General features: G+C 38.7%; 1 protein-coding gene and 1 non-coding gene across 3 annotated transcripts in view; one reads left to right on the top strand and one right to left on the bottom strand.

Moving 5' to 3' along the window:
* The window catches only part of FBXL7 (F-box and leucine rich repeat protein 7), a 418013-nt gene that overhangs the window by 188980 nt on the left and 203775 nt on the right, over positions 1-25258 (bottom strand). The window lies entirely within an intron of this gene.
* On the top strand, positions 8898-8999 carry LOC118893684. The gene has a single exon (XR_005019541.1). It is a non-coding gene; the product is annotated as a U6 spliceosomal RNA (small nuclear RNA).

Raw genomic sequence — 25258 nt, 5'->3', positions numbered from 1 at the left:
TCATTCTTTTACATGTAGCTGTCCAGTTTTTCCAGCACCACTTATTGAAGAGGCTGTCTTTTCTCCATTGTATACTCTTGCCTCCTTTATGAACAATAAGGTGACCATATGTGCGTGGGTTTATCTCTGAGCTTTCTATCCTGTTCCATTGATCTATATTTCTGTTTTTGTGCCAGTATCATACTGTCTTGATTACTGTAGTTTTGTAGTATAGCACCCAGACTCTTTTGACTTACATGACATTCACATTTTTTAGAGCCCAGATCAATTATTTTGCATAACATTCCTCCATTTGGAAATGTCTGTTTTCTCACACTTAGTTTAAGGTTATATATCCTGGACAGGTGTATATCAGAAGTGATATTGTGGAGCAATGCCTTGTATCTATTTTTATGTAATTATTTGCAGTCAACTTTTCACTCACCTTTTCTCACTCATTCAAATAGTACAATATGGAAGATGGCAAGCAAGCACTTTTAGTGTAGTTTCTTATTATGTCCTGACCACTGGTCTGCAATACCTCTGGGCATCAGAATGTCTACTTCACTAACAAATCATGATAACTTTTTTCAGTGAAGTAGGTAATGAGAGAACTAAAAAAAAAAAGGATGGTTTCGGTGCTCAGCACTTACGCATTTTAAATGAACATCCTTAGAACAGTTTGTAATGGAATCTCAGTAGAATTCTACTTTTTATGTCTGCTGGGTGGCTTAAAGTATACACTAGGAAACTAGACCAACAACATGGCATCATCCCTATGAGACAGCAGAATAGAAAGACCAGGTGTTGCTGGGAACTGGAAAGAAAATAGAAATGCACTGCCAAACACAGCTCTCCATACCAAGTGGCATATTCACTGAGGCCTGGCCAATGTATAGGGCCTTACATGGCAGATTATTTAAACTAAAATCAGTCCATGTCAGGAGACTCTGGACTTTTTTCTCTGTAAGTTTTTGAAGATAATAAAAATTCTTAATTTTCTGGAATAGTTTAGGTAAAGTCATGCGCAAATCAAAAATGTTCAAGACTATATCCTCATTATTCTTTGCTTCCAAGATATTAATTAAATGTTATCATCCAATATGATTTTTAATGTAAATGACAGCCACTAAGCAAATCTGGAAATCAGAGTAGACTGCTTTCTCCAAAATATTAAGCAAACACTAGATGTAACTGAAAAGGTAAAATAAAAATAAAAATTCTGTTGTAAATCAGTAGCATATTTCTCAATATAATCCAAAGAAAACCCCTTTCTCAGAAATGAGCAAATATAGCAGGCAGAAAATCAGTAAAGACATAGCTGAACTCGATAACACCATCATTCAACTAGATATAATTAACATCTACAGGCTACTTCATTCAACAATAGCAGAAAACACATTTTTCTCAAGCTCACATGGAACATTCACCATGGTAGACCACATTCTGGGCCATAAAACACACCCTAACAAATGTAAAAGAATAGAAATTATACAATGCCTGCTCTCAGACCACATGGGATTAAACTAGGATTCAAAAACAGAAAGTTAACTGGAAAACCACAAAATACATGGAGATTAAACAGCAAACTTCTGAAAAATACATGGGTCAAGGAAGAAATCTCAAGGTGAGTTTAAAAATATTTTGAACTACCTGAAAATGAAAACACAACTTATCAAATCTGTGGAATGCAGCAAAAACAGTGTTTAGAGGGAAACTTATGGTATTGAATGCATAGATTAGAAAAGAATAAAGATCTAAAATCAACAATTTAAGTTTCCACCTTAGGAAACTAGAAAAAGAAAAGCAAAGTAAATCCAAAGTAAGCAGAAGAAATATTAAGAATTGGGGTAGAAATCAATGAATGAAAAAGAGGAAATCAATAGAGAAAATCAATGAAGCTGAAAACTGGTTCTTCAAAAAGATCAATAAAATCAATAAGCCTTGGGACTTCCCTGGTGGCTCAGTGGTTAAGAATCCGCCTGCCAATGCAGGGGACACGGGTTTGAGCCCTGGTCTGGGAAGATCCCACGTGCCGCGGAACAACTAAGCCTGTGCACCACAACTACTGAGCCTGTGCTCTAGAGCTCATGAGCCGCAACTACTGAGCCTGTGTGCCACAACTACTGAAGCCCACATGCCTAGAGCCCATGTTCCACAACAAGAGAAGCCACCACAATGAAAAGCCGCCCCCGTTTGCCGCAACTAGAGAAAGCCCACACACAGCAACGAAGACCCAACGCAGCCAATAAATAAATAAATAAATAAAATAAAAAAATAAGTCTCTAGCCAAGGTAACAAAAAAAAAAAGAGAGAGAGAGGGAGGACATAAATTAGTAACATTGGAAATGAAAGAGGGGACCTCACTACAGATCTTATTGAAAATTAAAAGAATAATAAAAGAATACTATGAACAACTCTATGCCCACAATTTGATAATTTGATAAAGTAGATGAAATGGACCAATTTCTTCAAAGACACAATCTGCCAAAACTCACACAAGAAGAAATAAATAATCTGAATAAGTCTATACCATAAGATGTTAAGGAAAAACTCGAACGAACTTCTTGGCCAACCCAATATGAAAGAAATTGAATCAATAATTAATAACCTTCCAAAGCAGAAAGGATTGGGCCCATACGGGTTCACTGATGAATTCTGCCAAATATTTAAAGAAGAAATTACATCAATTCTACAATCTCTATCAAAGGATAGAAACGACGGGAATACTTTCTGTGAAGCCAGTATTATCCCAATACCCAAACTAAACAAAGATATTATTAGAAAAGGAAACTACAGACCAATATCTCTCATGAACATTGATGCAAAAATCCTCAACAAAATATTAGCAAATCAAATCCAAAAATGTATTAAAAAGAAGTATACACCATGACAAGGTGGGATTTATCCCAGGTATGCAAGGCTGGTTCAGCATTTGAAAATCAATTAATGTAATCTATCACAGACTAAAAAAGAAAAAAAAATCACAACAATAGATGCAGAAAAAGGATCTGACAAAATCCAACACCCATTCATAATAAAAACTCTCAGTAAATTAAGAATAGAGGGGAGTTTTCTCAACTTGATAAAGACTATCTACAGGAAACCTATAGCTATCATCGTACTTAATGGTGAGAAACTCAAAGCTTTTCCATTAAGATCAAGTACAAAGCAGGGATGTCCTTTCTCACCAGTCCTTTTCAACATCACAGTGGAAGTACTTGCTAATGCAATAATGCAAGAAAAAGAAATAAAAGGTATACAGATTGGGAAGGAAGACTTAAAACTGTCTTTGCAGATGACATGATCCTCTATGTAGAAAATTTGAAAAAATAAGCAAAAAACTCCTGGAATTAATAAGTAATTATAGCAAGGTTGAAGGATACAAGGTATAATATAACAAAGTCAACTGCTTTCTTATACACCAACAATGTTCAAAGGGAATTTAAAATTAATAATGCAATGTTATTTACATTAATACCCCCCAAAAATGAAATACTTAAGCCTAAGTCTACAAAATGTACAAGATCCGTGTGAGGAAAACTACAAAACTCTGATCAACAAAATTAAAGGAGAACTAAATAAATGGAAAGATATTCTGTATTCACAGATAGAGAAATACAATATTGCTGAGATGTCAGTTCTTCCCAAATTGATCTGCAGATTCAATGCAATCCCGATAAAAAATCCAACAAGCTATTGTATGATTATCAACAAACTGATTCTAGAGTTTATATGAAAGGCAAAAGATACAGACCAGCCAACACAATATTGAAGAAGAACAAAGTTGGAACAATGATGCTACCTAACTTCAAGACTTAACATAAAGCTACAGTAATCAAGACAGTGTGGTATTGTTGAAAGAACAGACAAATAGATCAATGGAACAGAATAGAGAGCCCAGGAACAGGCCCCCATAAATAGAGTCAACTGATCTTTGACAAAGGAGAAAAGGCACTACAAGGGAGCAAAGATAAGTCTCCTCAACAGAAGGTGCAGGAACAACCGGACATCTACACGCAAAAAAAAGAAATGAATCTAGACATAGACTTTACATGCCTCACAAAAATTAACTCTAAATGGATCACAGACCTAAATGTAAACACAAAACTATAAAACTCCTAGACGGCAACACTGGAGAAAACCTAGATGATCTTGTATATCAGGGGTCCCCAACCCCCTTTTAGGAACTGGCTGCACAGCAGGAGGTGAGCGGCAGGTGAGCAAAGCTTCATCTGCCGCTCCCCATCACTCGCGTTATCGCCTGAACCATCCCCCCATCCCATGTTCGTGGAAAAACTGTCTTCCACGAAACCGGTCCCTGGTGCCAAAAAGGTTGGGGACCGCTATTATATATGACAGTGACTTTAAGTACAACAGCAAAGACACAGTCCAAGAAAGAAATAATTGATAAGCTGGACGTTGTTAAAATTTTAAACTTCTGCTCTGAAAAAGACATCAAGAAAATGAGAAAACAAGCCACTGACTTAGAGAAAATATTTGCAAAAGGCACATCTGACAAAGGGCTGTTATCCAAAATATACAAAGAACTCTTAAAACTCAGTAATAAGAAAATAAACAACCCAATTAAAAATAGACCAAAGACCTTAACAGACACCTCACCAAAAAGATATACAGATGGTTAAAAAGTTTATGAAAAGATGCTCCCCATTATATGTCATCAGGGAAACGTAAATTAAAACGAGATAGCACTACATGCCAATTAGGATGGCTAAAATCCAGTAAACTGACAACACCAAATGCTGACAAGGATGAGGAGCAACAGGAACTCTCATACACTGCTGGTGGAATGCAAAATGGTACAGCCACTTTGGAAAACAATTTGGCAGTTTCCACAAAAACTAAACCTACTTTTATCATATGATCCAGTAATTGTGCTCCTTGGTTATTTCCCCAAAGGAGCTGAAAACTTATGTCCACACAGATGTTTATAGCAGCTTTATCTATAATTGCCAAAACTTGGAAGCAACCAAGATGTCCTTCAATAGGTGAATGGATAAAGAAACTGTGGTATATACCCAGACAATGGAATATTATTCCATGCTAAAAAGAAATGAGCTATCAAGCCATGAAAAGACATGAAGGAATCTTAAATGCATATTACTAAGTGAAAGAAGTCAATCTAACAAGTTACCTGTTATGATTCTAACTATATGACATTCTAGAAAAAGCAAAACTATAGAGACAATAAAAAAAAAAAAAGAAAACAGTGGCTTCCAGGAGTGTATGTGTGTTAGTGCATGGGTGGAGATGAATAGGCAGAGCACAGAGAATTTTTAGGGCAATGAAAATACTCTGTATGATATTATAATGATGGATATATGTCATTATACATTTGTCCACACCCACAGAATGCACATACCCAGAGTGAGCCCTAAAGTGAACTATGGACCTTGGGGGATTATGATGTGTCAATGTAGGTTCATCCTTGGTAAAAAAGGTACCATTTTGGTGAGTGGTGTTGATAATAGAGGAGACTATGCATGTGTAGGGGTAGGAGGTGTATGGGAATTCTCTGTACTTTCCTTTCAATTTTGTTGTGAACCTAAAAGTATTCTAAAAAATATTTTTTAAAAATCCAAAGAGTCAAATTAAGTAAAATATCTAGCAATCAATAAGCCAGATAATATTTATTTAATATTATACCAAGTATTATGAACTATATATAATTATAAGCTAGTTTCTGAATAGGAGCATCTATAATTTAGTAGGGTGCAAGCAAAAATCATGCAAACAGTAAAGCTTCATGTGACATGAATTAACTAATCCACATATAGACCAGACGAATGTTAGGAGAAGTTGCAGAGGAAGTAGTGATGATGCAGGCCTGACCATGGAGGGGGTAGGATTGGGTTTGAGCCGTTAAGGTTGGAGGTCAGCATGATGAACAAGGAAGAAAGGAGAAGGAAGCCAGCAGGCACGGGAGGTGGGCCAATGTCATGTAATCCTGATATAAACATGATGAAAACAGAACTGTATTTGGCAAGCCAGGTATAAGCAAGCTGTTTTAACTTGCCACATTTATACAGATGTTTGGGGTCAGGTTCACAAAGCAAAGAGAAGTACAACACAAGTCTAATAAGAATCCCCACGTGCAGCAATTTTTTTGGCTAAAAATCACACTGTCTGTACAGTACCTCCTCTGCTGAGGGAACATTTGCCTCAAGAGAGATGTCCCAGGGAGAAATTATAAACAAAAGAGCATTAGCAATCCTGAAGTCTGTACACAAAAAACATGGTTTTACAGTTTAGTTTAATCCTCTGTAGACAGTGCTTGATGAAATACATTTTCATGAGATGTGCATATTCTTAGCATTAGAAATTCTGGAGGCTTTGTGAAAATACAGTATGGTCTTCTAACTTGAGCAAATCAAGCCAGAGTTATTTAGCACTGCTATTTACACCTCTAGGATACAATTCTTACAATATGCAAGTACTGAGGAATTAAAGATGACTGTAGAATGTTAATAATAAGCTTCATCTTCACTTAAAAATCTTAATGTTTCTGGTTGGAGAACCAATTTCAGACCATTGTTGAATGTTCTGTTCAGTGGGTCATGTGGCATACATAAACAGGAATAAGATTCCAGAAGAGGATGAAGTATAAATTAAAACAATAAACAATGATGAGGCATTGGTTTATACCATGTATCAGCGAGCTACAGCCCATGGGCGAAATCCAGTCTATTGCCTATTTTTGTAAATAAAGTTTTATTGGAACACAGCCACAGCCATTTATTTACATCTTGTCTCTGGCTGCTTTCATGCTACATGGCAGAGCTGAGTAATTGTAACAGAGACCAGATGGCCCACAAAGCCTAAAATATTTAGTATTTGGTCCTTTACAGCAAAGACTGCCAAACCCTGGTCTCTGCTTTTAATTGTCAGAGCCTTAAAATATGTGTTAGTTTTCTATTGCCACTGTAATAAATTACTGCAAAACTAAGTCACTCAAAACAACACAAATTTATTATCTTATAATTCTGGAGGTCAGAAGCCCTAAAATCAAGGTGTCAGCAGGTCTGTATTCTGTCTGGAAGTTCTAAGGGAGAATTCAATTCCTAGCGTCTAGAGGCCACCTGCATTCTTTGGCTTATGGCCCCATCCTCCACCTTCAAAGCCAGCATTTCAATATCTCTCTGCTTCTGTTGTCATGAAGCCTTCTTTTCTTCTCTGCTTTTGTCATTACATCTTCTTCTTAGAGACTGACTGTCTTGCTTCTGTCTTATAAGGATCCTTGTTATTACACTGGATCCAGCCAGACTAATCCAGAATAATCTCCCCATCTTAAGATCCTGAACTTAATCATACCCGCAAAGTCCCTTTTGCCGCGTAACTTAGCATATCATAGGTTCCAGGAATTATGATGGGGCCATCTTTCAGAGGACATTATTTGGCATACCACAATATGTAAAATAATTTATTTTCCAAAGAGAGTGTAGGTGCTTGAAAAGAGACCCAAAGGTGGCTACATGTAATATAATATAGACTTTTTAAAAAGATTTTTTTGATGTGGACCATTTTTAGTCTTTTATTGAATTTGTTACAATATTGCTTCTGTTTTACGTTTTTGGTTGCGAGGCATGTGGGATCCTAGCTCCCCCACCAGGGATCAAACCCGCACCCTCTGCATTGGAAGGCAAAGTCTCAACCACTGCACCGCCAGGGAAGTTCCTAACACAGACTTTTTAACATCCACCCAACTTCCTCCACATTTCTTAATTCTTCTTTCTCAAACCCTTCCCTCTGAATCTTGACCTCATTTCATCACTGTGTATTGCTATCTCAGAAAACAACTGAGGCAAGACATGTTCTTACATTTGAAACCTCACATTCTTTGATTCAGAACAACAAAAGCTTTATTAAAATTTAAATGTACCATCTTCTGACAAGTTTTATCAACCAAAAAATCATGCTACTGGTATGTTTATCATCCTAATTTAGAGGAGACAAAACCTTCATTCACATATACCTAAAAGACAGGATAGGAAATAATGAATGCCATCAAAAAGGTAGGGGTAATCTTGCATGCATGCTTTGAAGATGCAGAAGTTGGACTTAGGAAGGAAGATGGCAGGAAAGTCTTTATGTAATGGGTTCACTAGAGAAGGGTTGAAAGAAAAGCGTAAGAAGAGACATGTGTGGGGATGCAGAAAGGGTACCTATGGGGAGGAGCAAATCCTACAAGTTAGAGAGGTCACAGGTTATGTGATGGAGGATGGCAAACAGAATGTGGAAAACCTCAAATTCTAGACTAGAGAATTTAGACAACTTACAGATGCTGAAGGTTTCTGGTCTGAGTGGATGCTGGACCAGAGCTGTATTGATGGGATATTAGTCTGGTCAAATTTTAGAGGAAAAAGGGAGGTGAGACGACATAAAAGGGAATAGCTTTCCTTCCACCCCATCCCAAATGAGGAGAGAATGTCATGTGACAACGGGGGTAGGGACTGAAGTGCTGCAACTGAAGTTGACACCTGAGGCTGCCAGAAGCTGGAAGAGGCAAGTCAAGATTCTCCTCTACAGCTTTTAGAGGAAGCATGGCTCTGCAGACACCTTGATTTCAGATGTCTATCCTCCAGAGCTGTGAGACAATAAATTTCTGTGCTTTAAGCAACCCAGTTCGTGATACTTTGTTACAGCAGCCCAAAGAAACGAATACAACACCTCGTGCTCAAAATAAAAATAATCATTCAATAAATATGTATTGGCCACCTACTGTGTGTCAGGCACCATTCTAGGTGCTAAAGATATGGCAAACAAAACTGAAAAAAAAAAAAAAACCAAAACTAGCTTAGCTCCTACTGGGGAAAAGATAGATAACACACAAACTATTAGGTTTTCATATGGTGATATCTATATGGAAAAAAATTAAAGCAAGCAAGAGTGTGCGTGCGGTGCTCACTCCGGCAGCACATATACTAAAATGGGAACACAGAAGATTAGCATGGCCTCTGCGCAAGGATGACGCGTACATTCAGGAAGGGTTCCAGATTTTTTATAGTGTATTAATGCATGTATGTGGAATCTAGAAAAACGATATAGGTCATCTTATTTGCAAAGCAGAAACAGAGACACAGACATAGGGAAGAAACGTATGGATACCAAGGGGGAAAGGGGGGGTGGGTGGGATGAATTGGGAGATTGGGATTGACATATATACACTACTATGTATAAAATAGGTAACTAACAAGAACCTACTGTATAGCACAGGGAACTCTACTTGGTGCTCCGTGGTGACCTAAATGGGAAGGAAATCCAAAAAAAGAGGGAATATATGTATACGAATGGCTGATTCACTTTGCTGTACAGCAGAAACTGACACAGTAGTGTAAAGCAACTATACTCCAATTAAAAAAAAAAAGTGTGTGTGTATGTGTGTACGTGCGAGGGCACGTGCGCACATGGGTGCATACGAGAGCCCAATTTAAGATAACGGGGTCTAAAAAGTCCTCACTGTGAGTGACCACCTGAGTATGTGAGGGGTGAGTAGTCATCAGGGGATAGAGGATTCCTGGCAGAGGGGTCAGCAAGTGCAAAGGCCCTGAGGTCGCAACATTCCTGGTGTACTCCAGGAAAAGCAAGGGGGTGAGAGCATGGATGGAGCAGAATGTGCAAGAGGAAAACTGGTAAAAGTTGAGAGCAGAGAGTCAAAGAAGGTGTGGGTGGCTGGACTGGGTGTAGACCCTTGTCTATACTGCAAGAACACTGGCTCTACTGAGTGGGTCCAGGAGCTTCGAAGGGCTTTCGACAGAGGACTGACATGATCCAACTCACTCTTTAACTGGATCACCGTGATTGTTTTGTTGAGTGTAGGCTAAACAGGGCCACGGTGGAAGCACAGATACCACTTGGGAGATTACAGCAATAATCGGGATGAGAGATGACGGTGGCTTAGAGCAGGGTGGCAGCGATGGGCATGGTAAGAAATGCCCTGACTGTGTATTTTATTTTGAAGGTAGACGCGAGAATGTTTGCCTCTTTAATGATGTCTTTGGGACCACAATGTAATGTCTTAACTTCCCAACTAGATTGTAAGTTCCTTGTGGGCAGGACCCAGGTCTTATGTGTCTCCAGGGACTTCTCCAGTCTTGGCCCTGGCATCTTACAGACAGCAGGTGCTGCATTTAAAACACATCTTCTTGATCTTTCAATAAGAAGGAACTAACTTCTTAGTTCCAGAGACCCACCAATGTCATGTGAGTATGATTCCAGAACACTTGCCATTTGAGTCAATGACCAACTATGTGAGAAAATGTTTCCTGGGACAACTCCAACCTTTATCCCTTGCCAACAACCCTCCAACACATAACTTTATTGCTGTAAATTCAACTATATTCAAATATTCCAATAGTGTGTTATTAAGCCTTGGGCATTTTTAAATTCCACAAATTTTACTTAAAGTGCTCTTCTGGTCTGAAAACAAAGAAAACCAGAAAGAAAAAGATATAAGTTGGAGGATTCATGTGAATAGAACTGAGAATAAAAGCACATTTGATTATTGGCACAAGTTTCTTGAAGCAAAAGAGGAAAAAAAAGGACTGTTTCCTTCTGAAGATATTGTCTCAGAGATTTATACAAGTGTTCAGGGGATCTGATAACTGATTGTTCATTCCCTAAAGCAAAAATTAACTGGCAAAGAGAACTCTTCAGCATCGAGATGTCAGGCAATGTGATATTTGGCATCAGAAGCTAAATGTGGCACTCCAGTTCAGCTCCTTGCATGACAGCGGTTGTAATTTCCAGCTACAGTAATTGAAAGTTTATTTGGATTGCTAATTTTTCAGGTAAAGGAATGCTGGGGTTGATTAGTAGTGAAAATTAGGTAAGGGCACCCTTCCGCACTTGCTAAGACACGTGACAGAGAGTGGACCCAGTACTCCAGTGGGATTCAGCACATCTGGTTTTCATTTGGAAACAAACCTACTTGTTTTACAGGTTTGTGCCTCTGTCCCATTAGCTGAGAAATGGGAACCAGGTGATAGGCTGAACTCTTCCCCATCTCTAGAGATGGGGCTATTTGTATAAGCACCTCAGTGAGCAGATGACACTGGGAAAGGTTGGGTAGCTCTGTGATTTATCTTCAGATGTCAAACTGATGTTCTTCTGATTCGAAACCAGGGCAGACAGGTATCATTCCTAATCAGACACCAACCCAGCCCCTGGGCATGAAGAGATTTAGAATGGAGAGAGAAACTGCAAGTAGAAAAGCATTTTAGGTCTTTCGGGAAATACATATCCAAAGCTTGGCAGAGAAATACAAATAAAAATAGTTGTCGGCCAGTTTAGGAAGACAGCAAAATAAAGCAGAAAAACAAAAAGAGAGGAGGTGTTGATACAGAGGTGGGACAGGAAATAAAGGTAAAGGGAGAGAGCTGAAAGAAGAGGAAAGACACAGGGTGGAGAGAGGGAAGGTTGGAGACACATAGAGAAGAGTTTCCTGACACTACTCCTAGCTACTTACACAATCCCACAGTGGCTAAAGCAAGCTCTCCCATGAAGACGGAAGGGCATGTAGGTGCTTCAAGAAACCCTGAAGTGTTTTTGGGCATAGGAACTGGCCTGACTCATCCAGCTCAGATGGAAAAACATCCCTGTGGTCTGTAATTTACACTTTCGTCCTCTGTAGAACTTTCAAAGTAGGTGCTCAACTATTATTTGTTGAAGGTTATTGAATAGTAAATATTCCAACACAGTACTTCAAGAGCAAGACAGACCCCTGGTTTCTCCTTTGGATATTCTGTACTGGCGGGAAAAGTAGTATAGCCCTTTAAGGGAGGCAACACACTGAGGTGAAAATAGTATGAGAAGAAGTCAATATCCAATGGTGGGAGTGGTCAGGAAAAATATTTGGGCTAAGAAAGGTTGCATGATCACAGCACTGAATGGTGGATAGGTTGACATATTCTACACTGTCCCTCCCACAAACACACTTTATATGGTTTATAGACAGATCTAGCAAACAAACAATAAAACCCATTTCTGTAACTGGCTTCTGTCTAACCTTCTGACTCCTACTGCATTATATTCCTGGGAAAAATTTCCTAACAGATCCAACCAGTAGGTTTTAACGTTGAAGGTTCTAGGAAGTCACAGGTCAACCCTTCCTTCTCACAACTGCTTAGTCCTTCTTTGTGACAACATTCTTGGAACTCCGCTGTCACACGGCAGCCTTCTGGGGCTCTGTGCCTCTTCTGATTCCAAAGTGTTTGGGGAATCACAAAAGAGTCTTCCTATTCCTCATGAAGTTCCTGGCTTCAACCTGGCAAATGCAAAGAGCTGGTCAACCTTCTTTTGCCTTGGATCCCTTTGTACAGAAATAGAGCCAAATGACAACATCCCTGCACAGAGTGTCACCAACAAGCATGTAGTGTGTTCATCCTGAGTATATACAGTTTAAAAACATTAGATTTTTATTCTTTAGATTTTTTTCAAACTATATAGTTTCTTTACTAAAAATGAAAGCTACTTATAATGAGATATGTGCACAGAGAAACGTTGTTATCCAGGTAGTCTAGAAAGACTATCGTGGTACTACTTTTTTTTAATCTAGCAAAATGTTAACAGATGAAATCCCTGTCTCCATGCTAAATGGATACCTTAAAGTGGAATTCACTCTGAAATTTTACATGTAGTAAAGAATATTGAAAATACTTGTACAATTTGCATACACTGGTCTTTTCTGGATCTGAGAGCATGGAAAATATTTGAATAAGATGATTAGCTGATTTTACTTTCAAGAATGAACACCAGAAGATCTGTAATCAATAATTCAACGTGCCTACGGGAGATGCAAATTATTACTATAAAGTGAGTTCTTTAAAAAACTGCTCATCAACTTTGTGTAGTGACACATGGTAACTAGACTTATCACAGTGATCATTTTGCAATGTATAGAAGTATTGAATCACTATGTTGTGCACCTGGAACTAACATAGTGTTGTAGGTCAATTATACTTCTATTTAAAACAATTGCTCATCAGATTGGCATGGTAATTTGGGGGAAAAGTTACAATCTTGGAACCTCTGACGTCAAGGCCCAGTAAAGGGGGGGATGCAGATAAATGGGCAACAGAGATATAGGATTGAGGGTGTAAACAGTTAAAGTGAGTGGTGGCATAAGGTATCGCAGAGTGATACTTCTCATAACCTTTGGATATATTTACAGAACAACTTTCATTTAATCGGTAACTATTAAGAACTTAAAATATATCAAATACTGTACTACTATGGATATTCATGGTGTTGAGAGGGAATTCAAATGGTAATAGTGAAGCCGGATCCGGTCTCTGTACCTCAACACCGAATTAATTCTTGGAGACAGAGTTCTGGGTGAAGGAAAAAAGAATAGCTTTATTGTTTTGCCAAGCAAGCGGGCGAATGCCCTCAAGACTGGGTGTCCCAACTTGGAAGGGGTAGTGAGGAGTTTTATAGCAATGGTTCAAAGAGGGCGTGATCAGCTCATGGGCAATCTTCTGATTGGTTGGTGGGGAGGTAAGTGGGAGTCGGCATCATCAACCTTCTGGTTCCAACCCCTCTGGGGTGTACCTGCTTGTGGGCGCCATACCTTTTTAACTTCTCCCACCTGGCAGGGGTTTCAGTATCTGCAAAACAGCTCAAAGATATGTATATCCCTTGTTGGGGAACCAGGACCCTGCCCCAAGGCTGTATTATTGTTTCTTTTGACTGTTCCTCCCTTGTCTCCTGCATCCTCTCCATTCCCTAATTAGCAACTGTTTGAACCTGCCCATAGGAACTCAGGGAAGGTCATGGAGGCTGAATTAAGCCTATTTCCTATAATCGAGAAATGGGGGACACAAAGGTTTTTGTGCCCAGGAGCCCCACAAGGTCCTGCTCGGTATTAATAGGAAACCTGATCATCTAGCATCTTATCCTCCTAGTAAAAAAAAAATGTTTCTATCTCATGACATTACTTGAAAATTTGAGGGAGATGTCTCATGAAAACAAATTCTATTGCCTGATTCACATGCAAATTGAACCTGATCTACAAATGCCCTATAACCAATAATCCCCCCCCCATTCCTTTCTTCTTCCTCCTCCTTCTTGTAGGAATGCAGACTCATTTTTACTGATGTACTGATAGATATATAATAATATTGGAAAGGAAGCCACACCTTCAAAGATTTGCAGGACTTAGAATATGGTATGTAGCAGACAGTGAGAGGCTAAAGGTTGAAAAGCAGCTGATGAGAGCGACCAGGTTAGGAGACTGAAAGGAGGGTGGGCTGGAGTAGAAAGGTGGGAGATGACAGGATAAACTAGGGCAGGTGAGAGAGATAACTAAAGAACTGAGTCAAGGTCAGGAAGAGTGAATGCATGCGGACAGGGGTCCTAGGGCAAGTAGAGAAAGTATAAGCCCAGGTGAAGAGTGAAAGACTGGGTAAAATAATGGGGCATGAGAAAAGCGCTTTCCTGGGTTCACTGCCCCAGGTAGATGTTCTGTAAACTGAAGGTTTGAATTTTAATATGCCCAGCTGGTCCTCCATCGCTGTGCCCTCAACATGCCGGAGATTCCCACGTCTATATCATCAGCTCAGAGGCCTCCTCTGAGATCCGCATTCACAATCTAGTTCCACGCTCTGCCCTGACATCTCTGAGTTCATCTGGCAGACATCTCCAGCTGAACTTGTCCACCACTGAATCCATGCTTCCCCACCCCAGATCTGTCTCCTTGCACCAGTATTTTCCACCTCAGTAAAGGGCACTACTATCTCCCATGAATTCACCCAGGAGCCCAGGAGAATTCCTCCTTCCTTACTTCTCCCTTAACCCTCTTCTACTTTTTTTCCAACAGTAAATTCTTTAATTCTACCTCAAACCTTTCCATACCTTGTGTTCATCACTGCTGCTGCCTGATGAGTGGATTACTGCCGGCCATATCAGTAAACAAAAGATGTCACCGTCACCAGTGACCGCAGCCACTGCCAACAGTGAGCTGGTGAGCTCTGAGGGGACTCAGGAAGGAAAGAATACCTGCCATCTAGCAGCCATCAGACTGCAGCCAGTCCCCACGGTGAGCCCTGAGGAAACTCAGGATGTGAAGACAGAACACTGGCCCCAGAGAGCTAAGGTGCACGTCAAAGGAACAATTTCAGGGAGCCCAGACTCTTGCATCTTCCCATACATAGAAAAGCGCCAAGTTCCTTAACCTGAGATACCTAGTTTTCCTTAATTAACAATAATCTTTTGATGTTCAGACTAACTGCCCTTTGCTGCAAAACTATATATCCTGGCTCTCCCCCTTGCCTCCTTGGAGCAGTTCTCCCAGGGTTACCTGAGACGCTGCCTCCCTGGCTTGAAGTCCTAAAAATTCCCACCAAATAAAACATAACTCGCAACTTTCAGGTTGTGCATATATTGTTTAGTCAACATACCTTAATCAAGTTCACCATCATTTCTTTGATGAACTATTAAACACCCACTTCCACTCTTCTGCACCAGAATCCATTCTCCACTTTTGAGCAAGGGTGAATGTCTTAAAATATCATTGTATCATGTTCATCGTGGTACATTCATTTACCATGTCCTCCTGTTCAAAATCCTTCAGTACCTGCCTCTTTCTTTATTCCCACAGAGAACAGCTCTCTTGGTGACTGAATTCCATGCTGCCTCAGGGCCTTTGCACACATACTTCTGCCTGGGATGCTTTTCACAGAACTGACTCCTTCTCACCCTTTAAGTTCAGCTTAAAGGTTCCATTCTTATAGTTTATCCTTTCTGGAGTATCCTTTCCTCTGTTATTCTCTATCGCAACGTCCCATTTTTCCCTTCAAAAATTAACATTTTATTTATTACTTTTTTTGACTGTTTCCCCCATTAGATTATGAGTTCAATTTGGGCAAGACCTATATCTCTTTTGTTCACTATTGACTCACCAGCACCGGATATACTGCCTGGAACATAGAGGCACTCAAAGATTTATTCAATACATAAAGAAATAAAATAATCCAACAATGTCAAAGTCTTTTGGGGGTAATGCATGTTATATATTATTTTCCGACTTTGAACATCTAGAACAATTTTTATGTTACCATTTGGACAATTAAAACATGAGTGTCCGGTGATTATTTACCATTGTGGTACCTAATTAGTACTGCTCTTTAGTATTTTGCCAAGCTGCCTCCCAAACAAGACTTGAATGGCAAGGACCAAATCCCTAAGTCCATTCATTCACTTGACAAATGAGACGCAGACACCGTTCTAGGCGCTGTAGCTACAGAGCTGTACAAAACAGGCATGGTGTTCACCCTCCAGCGGACATGGGTTACCCTCACATTCGTTAATTTAATCTATTTGGCAACCTCATGCATCAAGCTCTGTTGACGACAAAAGGTAGATAACAATAAACAAACAGGAATTCCTGCCCTCCTGAGTTCACATGCTTGTGTACATGAGCTTAAATGTGTACATTACAGTACTTAGCCTCTAACGCTGAGATTGTTAATACGTATTTAAGGATTTCACGTCAAAACATGTTAAGTTGGGAAGGAGTTAGATAATTATGTGTTTATGAAAATTCAATGCACTTCTCCTTCAATCACAGAGAAGGCAGCCAAATAAATAAATAAATAAATAAATAAAATATTAAATAAATGAATAATTTTTTAAAAAAAAGAAAATGCAAAATCAGAGGTGGGGCAGCCCTGAAGCTCTGATTACCATGATTCTTCTTAACCCATTTAAACCAGGTAAAAATTGCCCACATCATTTTTTTTTTTACCCAGTCCACCCTACCAATCTGAATGAACTGTGTATGCATAGAGAAATCTGCCTTAAGAGAGAGAAAAAGAATGTCCGGGGTTGAGAAACTAGGTAAGACAAAGGAGACGGACTAAACCCAAGCCTGCCCTTCAAGAGCTCTGGTAACGGACACCACATTTCAGACATGTGATTTCATTCACAAAGCATTTTAAGTAGTTTAATATGGTGCACTGTCAGATGACGAAGAGCATTCTGGAGTTAAAAAATAAATAAAAACATGCAGTGTAGTCTCCAGCAGAATTTAACTCCAACTAAGGGATGAAACAGAAGAAATGCTGTATGTCTTGACTTGGACATGACTGATGGAGGTGGAAAACTGTCAGAGGATTTGAATCTTTCTTGGATTTGACATCACCACAAGGAGTTCTGCATTATAGCTGTTTTCTGTAATTGTCTTTCAGAATCCCTATGTTGAATGCAAAGATTCTACCTGAATAATCTCAGAAGAAAACTTTTTTACCTCAAAGAATTGTCTTACATTCAAAGGTCAAAATAAATGTTACTGTTTTATAGTTTCTGTAACTAACACACAGAGAAAGAAAGAAAGAAAGAGAGAGAAAGGAAGGAAGGAAGGAAGAAAGAAAGAAGGAAGGGAGGAAGGAGAAAGAGAAGAGAAGGAAGGAAGGAAGGAAAAAAAGAGTTCTGCCATTGAATTACAGAACTTGGAGTCTTTGTTGTTTTTATTTTTAAAGAGATGTGCAATTTATTTTTATTTATTTATTTATTTACTTTTAATTTTTTGGCCATACCCCAAGGCACATGGGATCTTAGTTCCCCAACCAGGGATCCAACCCGCGACCCCTGCTTTGAAAGGTGGAGTCTTAACCACTGGACCACCGGAGAAGTCCCAGAACTTGGAGTCTTTGCCTATCAAAGTTAGAGAGGTCATCATGCCAATTCCTCATTTTATAAATAAGGGAACTGAGATCCCGAGGACTGAAGGATTTCCCTAAGTCACCAAGTTCATGAGCAGCACAAGTCAAGATTTAAATCGGATGACCCGAAGGGTAAACTCTTCACCCTTCCAGAAAGAGCTGCTATCTCCCTCATCTTCCTCCTCTAGGTTGACCCTTCTCAGTGAACCCCCAGCACATTGTGCCACTCCACCCTGAACCAGCAGCAGCGGCAGAAAGAGCAGGAACCCAGGCCACTGAAGGACAAAGAACACGGGGAAGGAAGTTGCGCTGAGATGCCAGCCTACTCCTCAGGGCTGACACTTAGGACCTGCCACGGCCTGAGTGTGACCTTGTTTATCTGCTCTGCTCAATATTAGCTGGTTGTATCCTTGTGTTCTCAGGGAAAATATAATTGCATTTGTTACTGTGTATCTTTACTCTATGAAGGCTATATACTTTCTGAGTTACAGTGAGGTCACTGACACTTAGGAGACTGAAATGCACATTAAATTATATTATTTAAAAAATTATATTATTGGGACTTCCCTGGTGGCACAGTGGTTAAGAATCTGCCTGCCAACGCAGGGGACAGAGGTTCGACCCCTGGTCCAGGAAGACCCCACATGCCGCGGAGCAACTAAGCCCGTGCGCCACAACTACTGAGCCTGCGCTCTAGAGCCCATGCTCCACAACAAAGAGAAGCCACCGCAAAGAGAAGCCCGCGTACCACAACGAAGAGTAGTCCCCTGCTCGCTGCAACTAGAGAAAAGCCCACATGCAGCAGTGAAGACCCAACACAGCCAAAAATAAATAAATAAAAAATAAATTTTTTAAAAAGAAATAAAATATATTATTAAAAATAAAATTCCAACACTCCACTTTTGAATCAAATGGGTCACATCCTTCAAAATCAGCACCTATTTTTATCATCTAGTTTCTGGCCTCAGCACTCTACCAAAACTTTTTTGACCTTATGAAATCCATAAGACACACGATCTACTGAAGAAGCATTATAACTGCTACCAAAAGTTAGAAGTTATTTTAGGAAGACTGTGCCTAAAATTGACAAGTTAACATGTGTGGCTGTGCAAGGTGTACCACATTAGTCCACGAACCCTGACTTTTCATTTAGACCATTCAACGCTTTGTTGAATTACTTTTGCTTATTTTCAGTTCCAAGTTGTTTCATGCATATACAAAAGGTGAAGCAATAACTGCCCATATGTTGGATCCATGAGCAGAGAAAGAACTTCTCAAAAGTTAAATAATGCAAATTTTGTCAATATCATTTGATACCTCAAATGCAAAATAAAGTTAATTCCAATAAGAAATTTGTTTTCTTCATCCAGTTCATAGAATCAAAACTAAATTTTTGGAAATTCATTCTGTTAAAGGTGAAACATCTGACATTACTGTGAATGACCCCTGTAAACTCAATTTAAAAATTCAACACTGGGGCTTCCCTGGTGGCGCAGTGGTTGAGAATCTGCCTGCCAATGCAGGAGACACGGGTTCAAGCCCTGGTCTGGGAAGATCCCACATGCCGCGGAGCAACTGGGCCCGTGAGCCACAACTACTGAGGCTGCGTGTCTGGAGCCTGTGCTCCGCAACAAGAGAGGCTGCGCTAGTGAGAGGCCCGCGCACCGCGATGAAGACTGGCCCCCGCTCGCTGCAACCAGAGAAAGCCCTCACACAGAAACGAAGACCCAACACAGCCAAAAATAAATAAATTAATTAATTAATTAATTTAAAAAAAAAATTCAACACTGTAGGTGAGGGGAAGGGGAAGGGGGAGGGGGACGGGGAGGGGCTGGGTGAAATAGGTGAAGGGAATTAAGAGGTAGAAACTTCCAGTTATAAAATACATAAATCTCAGAGATATAATTTCAGCATAGGGAATATAATCAATAATATTGTAATAACTTTGTATGGTGACAGATGGTTACTGGACTTACTGTGGTGATCATAATGTATGTAAATGTCAAACCACTATGATGGACACCTGAAACTAATATAGTATTGTATGTCAACTATACTGCAATTAAAAAATTTTAATAAAAAATAGTCTATGAAAAAATTAACATTGTAAATAAAATGTGAAAACATTCAGGCTGAAATAGTTATATATTTAAATACTACACATTAGAATTAAGAATAAACTCTATTTAGCAGAATTTGCTCCAAACTTAGCAGGTACCTAAGAAACTGTAAAGAGTATTTTCTTGTTTATAAATATTTTGATCTACAGAGAAGACTGAATTGGAAATGTCAATAATTTCCAATTTGTTAAGCATAAAATGCAACCTTGAAGATGACCACAGGCAACTTTATTTAAAACAAAAGAAAAAAAGAAGAAGACCCTACTAAAAAAAGTATGTTGTTCTATAAAATACCAGTGATTTGGTATTGGAGAAAGTACATGTAGAAAGAAGCAGAATGAGACCACTTAAGAGATGGAGAGAGCCAGATGTGGAGTGGCTACTCTTGAGACCAGACACCCTCTGCATTTTGTTTCTCTGAAAATCCCTCATGTCTTTCAATGACCCATTTTTATTTGAGCTCATTTGAGTGGACCTGGTCTTTGCAAACCAAGGACCTGACTTTCTTTACTTCTCAAGAACAACTGCCTCTGTGCTCCACGGCACAGCCCTCTCCTTTCTCTAAGGTCGTATTTTCACAATGCTGTGATTCTTCATCTACTTAACTAACTTCCTCCCAACCTGTGAGTCTTTAAAGCAAAAACCATGTTCCATTCATTGTCAGCACAATGTCCGATACACAGAAATGCTCAGTAAATACATGGTGAACCAATAAATATTCTAAAGACCAAGAGTATCTTCATTATAACTGTCCATTTCACCAGGAGTGTCTTACAACCCATGGATTTCTTATTTTCTTCCTTATGCATTAGTTTTTGCATTTTCCTCTTTCATTGCATTATACTATTTATCATACTTGAAAAATATTTTTACATTAATTAATTAGTACACCAGTGAAAGAACTGAAGCATGACGATGAAGATGAAACTAACACAACATTGTATATCAAATACACTTCAATTTAAAAAATAAATTAATTTTTTAAAATACAGTTTCTAAAGTTAAAAAAAAAAAAAAGATGAGCTGCAGCCAAAAGGAAACCATTACAACAAAGTGAGAAAACCCAATGACTTGATGATGAACAGCCGGTTAATTCTGAGACTGAACTATAATATATATGTTACTCTTTGCCTGAAGCTACTGTTTTCCAGTGAAGGTCTAAATATTTACGTGGAATACCATAGCTGGTCTTTGGACTATTTGGCGTGTGCGTGTTATTCAGTTTAGATTCTCCTGCTTCTCTTTGATGACTATTGACGCAAAGACATGAAGAATAGTGGATCTCTCAAGAAAATATGCAACCCTTCTCTAAGAATCTGGAAATCAAGGTTTCAGTCTCAGTGGAGAATAGAACCAAAAAGATATTACGAATAGGAACAGTTTTCCCAATTCTATCGCCAACCTGACCCTGAGGAAAGTTCACAGACTCGTCTGCATCCTGTCGCACTCTTCCTAAATCTACATCTATGCATACCATATACAAACTTGTTTAAAATTTGCTAATTCATACTAAAAATGCTTTCTATGAGATAATGATTTAGGCAAAATACTTTATGCACCAGACATGCCAAGAATCATCAAAAATCTGTACCTCACTTTATATGCCACATCACCAGAGAGGCAAATAAACATACTGGATGGAATTTTGCAAACTAAATGCAGATCAGTAACACTAACACTGTTACTGAAAAAAGTCCCTTTGGACCACAAGTATAAGTAAAAAAAACTCAAAGGAAACTATGAACTGAGTACAAATGATTCACATATCAACCACATTTGCTTTTTCAAAATGTGTTATTTGAAACAGCCGACATAATAAAAATTATAAATTCCACTCAACATGCAACTCAGTGATCCTGAGACACACTTGTTAATACTTAAATTGGTGTGACTTCACTTGCCAAAGAAAGGACTAAATACAAAACTCTAGATTGTAAGACACACACACATTCACATCCAATTGGTTATACAAGCAACCACTGGCAGACTCCACTTATTACCATACTTAAAGACATGCAATTTGAATTATCTTAGTCTCCAAAACAGAAAATTGGTTCCATGAAGAAGCCTACAATTACTTGGAAATGATCAGGGATTAACAATGTATATATTATGAGTGTGTCTGCAGCAAAGAGCGCTTTTAGCTTCAGTCCATCTATATTTTATCTGTATTCTATCCTGAAAGTAGGATTTTTAAACATGCAATTTTGATCAAATGCATGGCCTCCTGAAATCCTTAAAGGCCTGGGTGAGCTCATATTTGCATTTTGGTTCCACTTCAAGAAGAGCTTTTGCCACTATTAATGAAAAGAAAACAGTCATCATGGGAGTGAATGACCCAATTTTCCTCATTCCTTTGATAATTAAAATAGTGGATAAACAAAAACATCGAAACTGTGCTTAATTTTATAAACAATTGCTGTTAAGAGGAGCTTTAATTTTCTTTAAAAGCATGGGGTGATCAGTTAAACAAGCATAATCTGTGAACACCACTTACCTGCCTCTGCCAGAATAGAGGAACACATGGTGGCAGTGCACTGTGAAGATATTACACGTGGCTACATGTGCTTATTGCATAAGCTTTATGTGGTCATAACTTATCATTTACCCAGTGCATTCGTAAAACATCAATTTAGTGAATGCTTCTGGTAGGGCTCCTCCACGTGGGTATTTCCTGCAGAGGGGTAAATACAGATTCTAAGGCACAATCTCACACTTCCTAAGTCAGACTCTGGAGGTCAGGTTAAAGAAACCTGTAATTTCAGCTTGTTTCTCAAGAGACCTTTAGAGAGTCATGCTGGACCAGTTACTGCCTCTGACTTCAGAATCCCTGACCTATTTTAGCCACATCCCCTTCCTCCCTCTGTTGTGGGTTAAACTGAGTCTTCCAAAAAGATATGCTGAAGTCCTAACTTCCAGCACCTCAGAATGTGACCTGTATTTGGAAATAGGATTTTTGCAGAGGTAATTAGTTTAGTAAAGATGAGGTCATACTGGAGTAGAAAGATTCCTTAATCTAGTATGACTGGTGTCTTTTAGCAAGAGGAAAGAGACACACAGGGGCAGTGTCATGGGTGACAGAAGCAGAGAATGGGGTGACTGCAGCTACAATCCAAGGAACACCAAGGATTGATGGCCACCACCAGAAGCCAGGAAGGGACAAGGATGTTTATTCTCTCCCGGGTGGACTACTACAGTTACCTTTTCATCCAATGATGATCAGAGTGTGCTTTGAGGACACCTACCTTAGAACCAACTTGGGAGTGCTTAATTTAAGAAAAAAAAACCCTCCATGTTCCTGAGTTCCTCTGACCTAGTGTCTCAGAGCCTCCTGAAGGCAGAGTACAAGAATACACATTGTTTTCAAGTACACACGGAACATTCTCCAGGAGAGATCACATGCTGGACCACAAAGCAAGCCTCTGTAAATTTCAGGAAACTGAAATCATATCAAGCATCTTTTCAGACCACAATGCTATGAGGCTAGAAATCAACTACAAGAAAAAAACTGCAAAATACACAAGCATGTGAAGCCTAAACAATAAGCTACTAAACAACCATGGATCACTGAAGAAATCAAAGAGGAAATCAAAAAGTACCTAGAGATGAATGAAAGTGAAAACACAATGATCCAAAACCTATGGGATGCAGCAAAACCAATTCTAAGAGGGACGTTTATAGTGATACAATCTTACCTCAGGAAACAAGAAAAAAAATCTCAAATAAACAACCTAACCTTACACCTAAAGGAACTCGAGAAAAGAACAAACAAAACCCGAAGTTAGTAGAAGGAAAGAAATCATAAAAATCAGAGCAGAAATAAATGAAATAGAGACTATAAAAATAATACAAAACATCAATGAAACTAAAAGCTGGTTCTTTGGAAAGACAAATGAAATTGATAAACCTTTAGCCAAACTCATCAAGAAAAAAAAGGAAGAGGGCCCAAATCAATAAAATCAGAAATGAAAAAAGAGAAGTTAAAACCAACACCACAGAAACACAAAGGATCATAAGAGACTACTATGAACAACTATACACCAATAAAATAGACAACTTAGAAGAAATGGACAAATTCTTAGAAAGGTAAAATCTCCTGACTGAACCAGGAAGAAACAGAAAATATGAGTGAACCAATTACAAGTGCTGAAATTGAATCAGTAATCTAAAAACTCCCCAAAAGCAAAAGTCCAGGACCAGATGGCTTCACTGGTGAATTCTACCAAACATTTAGAGAAGAGTTAACACCAAACCTCTGAAAATATTTCAAAAAATTGCAGAGGAAGGAACACTTCCAATGTCATTCTATGCGACTACCATCACCCTGATACCAAAACCAGACAAGGATATCACAAAAAAAGAAACTTAAAGTCCAATATCACTGATGAACACAGATGCAAAAATCCTCAACAAAATACTAGCAAACCGAATGCAACAATAATATGTTAAAATGATCATACACCATGATCAAATGGGTTATCCCAGGGATGCAAAGATTTTTCAATATCTGCAAATCAATCAATGTCATACACCACATTAACAAACTGAGGAATAAAAACCACATGATCATCTCAAAAGATGCAGAAATATCTTTTGATAAAATTCAACATCCATATATGATAAAAACTCTTCAGAAAGTGGGCATAGAGGGAAGCTACCTCAACATAATAAAGGCCATATATGACAGACCCACAGCTAACATCATACTCAATGGTTAAAAGCTGAAAGCATTTCCTCTAAGATCAGGAACAAGACAAGGATGCCCACTCTCACCACTTTTATTCAATATAGTTTTGGAAGTACTAGACACAGCAATTAGAGAAGAAAAAAATAAATAAAAGGAATCCAAATTGGAAAAGAAGAAGTAAAACTGTCACTGTTTGCATATGACGTGATATTATACATAGAAAATCCTAAAGACCCTACCAAAAAACTACTAGAGCTCATCAATGAATTTGGTAAAGTTGCTGGATATGAAATTAATATACAGAAATCTGTTGCATTTCTATACACTGATAACAAAATATCAGAAAGAGAAATTAAGGAAACAATCCCATTTACCATTGCATCAAAAAGAATAAAATACCTAGGAATAAACCTGCCTAAGGAGGCAACAGACCTGTACTCTGAAAACTATCAAATGCTGATAAAAGAAATTGAAGACAACACAAGCAGATAGAAAGATATACTGTGTTTTTGGATTGGAAGAATAAATATTGTTAAAATGACCATACTACCCAAGGCAATCTACAGATCCAATGAAATCACTATCAAATTACTAATGACATTTTTCACAGAACTAGAACGAAAAAATTTTTAATTTGTATGACCCCGACTAGCCAAAACAATCTTGAGAAAGAAGAATGGAGCTGGAATAATCACTCTCCCTGACTTCAGACTATACTACAAAGATACAGTCATCAAAACAGTATGGTACTGGCACAAAAACAGACCTATAGATCAATGGAACAGATAGAAAGC

Source organism: Balaenoptera musculus, chromosome 3 (genome assembly GCF_009873245.2).
Source record: "Balaenoptera musculus isolate JJ_BM4_2016_0621 chromosome 3, mBalMus1.pri.v3, whole genome shotgun sequence".
Classification (NCBI taxonomy): Eukaryota; Metazoa; Chordata; class Mammalia; order Artiodactyla; family Balaenopteridae; genus Balaenoptera; species Balaenoptera musculus.
Note: the sequence above shows the minus strand (reverse complement) of the source record. Positions and strands in the feature narration are given on the sequence as shown.